Source organism: Carlito syrichta, unplaced genomic scaffold, assembly GCF_000164805.1.
Source record: "Carlito syrichta isolate Samal-C Ts95f unplaced genomic scaffold, Tarsius_syrichta-2.0.1 Scaffold287961, whole genome shotgun sequence".
Taxonomy (NCBI): domain Eukaryota; kingdom Metazoa; phylum Chordata; class Mammalia; order Primates; family Tarsiidae; genus Carlito; species Carlito syrichta.
In genome coordinates, this window is record NW_007232057.1 from 420,599 (window position 1) to 422,568 (window position 1,970).

Below are 1,970 nucleotides of genomic sequence, written 5' to 3' on the forward strand. Positions count from 1 at the left end.
ACCTCAAACTTTAAGAATCTTAGAAAATGCAGGAGACACCCTTATGGAAATTGGAACTGGTAACCAACTCCTGATCAAAACCCCAAGTGTCCATGACATAAGAGATAACATAGACAAGTGGGACCTCATCCAATTTACAAGCTTCTGCAAAGCAAAAGAAACCATCAAGAGAGTGGGGAGACAGCCCACAGAATGGGAAAAAATATTTGTCAACTTTATATCTGACAAAGGTCTAACATCCAGGAACTACAAGGAACTCAAATGCACTGACAGCCCCATTAAAAAGTGAGAGAAAGCCGGGCTCGGTGGCTCAGCCTGTAATCCCGTGCCTTTGGGAGGCTGCGGTGAGTGGATTGCCTGAGCCCGTGGGTTCGAGACCCGCCTGGGCAGGCGAGACCTCATCTCTACAGTAAAATAAAATAAAAAATCAGTCGAGCATGGTAGCGTGCGCCTGTAATTCCGGCTACTCGGAAGGCTGAGGCAGAAGGATCGCCGGAGCCTAGCAGGTCGAGGCTGTGGTGGCCGGGAGCAGCTACTGCACTCCAGTCTGGGCGACAGAGTGAGACTCCAACTCAAAAAAAAAAAAGTGAGCGAAAGACATGAATAGATATTTCTCAAAAGAAGATATATGGGCAGCCAACAGACACATGAAAAAGTGCTCAGCCTCATGAATCTTCAGAGAAATGCAAATCAAAACCACATCGAAATACCACCTAACACCAGTAAGAACAGCCATCATTAATAAAACAAACAACAACAGATGCTGGTGAGGATACGGAGAAAAATGAATGCTTCTACACTGCTGGTTGGAATGCAAACTAGTGCAACATCTTTGGAAGTGTCGCGATTTCTGAAAGAACTAGAAATTGACCTTCCATACGACCCAGCAATTCCTCTATTGAGAATATACCCGGAGAAACTCAAGTCATTCTACCAAAAAGATACCAGCACACTCATGTTTGTTTCAGCTCTATTCACAATAGGAAAAACATGGAACCAACCATGCTGCCCATCGAAGCTGGACTGGATTAAGAAAATGTGGTACATATACACAATGGAATATTATGCATTCATAAAGAAGAACAAACATATGGACTTCGCAGCAACTTGGATGGATTTAGAGTCTATTATACTCAGTGAGCTATCACAGAAACAAAGAACAGAGTAGCACATGTTCTCACTCATAAGCGAACCTTGAACAATTATCATAATACTATAAGAAAGTAATTGTCAGTACTGGGAAACTGCCGGGGGGGGGGGGATTGACAGTTGAGAGAAACTGCTAGGGGAGAGAGGGGCTTACCTCATCAACAAGAGTACCTGCATAATCAACATTTGTATACCTAACCTGAATTGTAGCCCATATCTTTAAAAAAGAAATGATCAGGGCTATGAAAAGCAGGTATCAAAGTTTCCCAGTCATGTATCTTGTATCTCTAAAAAAAAAAGGGAGACTGGAAAGTTTTCTTAAGAATGAGTCTTTGCCCTAAAAAAGAAATTAAAAAAAGAATTATTCATTAAAATAAAAATGTTCTAGTGCATCAAGAAAAAAATGAAAAAGAAAAAGAAAGACAATGTACGAAATAAAAGTGAACTGTTGGATTTATTTTATTTACTTTTTTTGAGTCGGGAGTCTCACTCTGTCACCCAGGCCACCGCAGCCTCGGCGTGGGCTCACTTCCAAGTAGCTGGAACTACAGGCATGCACCACCACACCTGGCTAACTTTTCTTGATTTATTATAGAGACAAGGTCTCACCAACTTGCCCAGGGTGGACTGAAATCCCTGGACTCAGGCAATCCTCTTTTTTTTTTTTTTGAGTCAGAGTCTCACACTGTTGCCCAGGCTGGAGTGCAGTGGCATGCTCACCGCCACCGCAGCCTCAACCTGCTAGGCTCAGGTGATCCTTCAGCCTCAGCCTTACAAGTAGCTGGAACGACAGCTGAAGGCATAGACCCAGTCTATGCTTT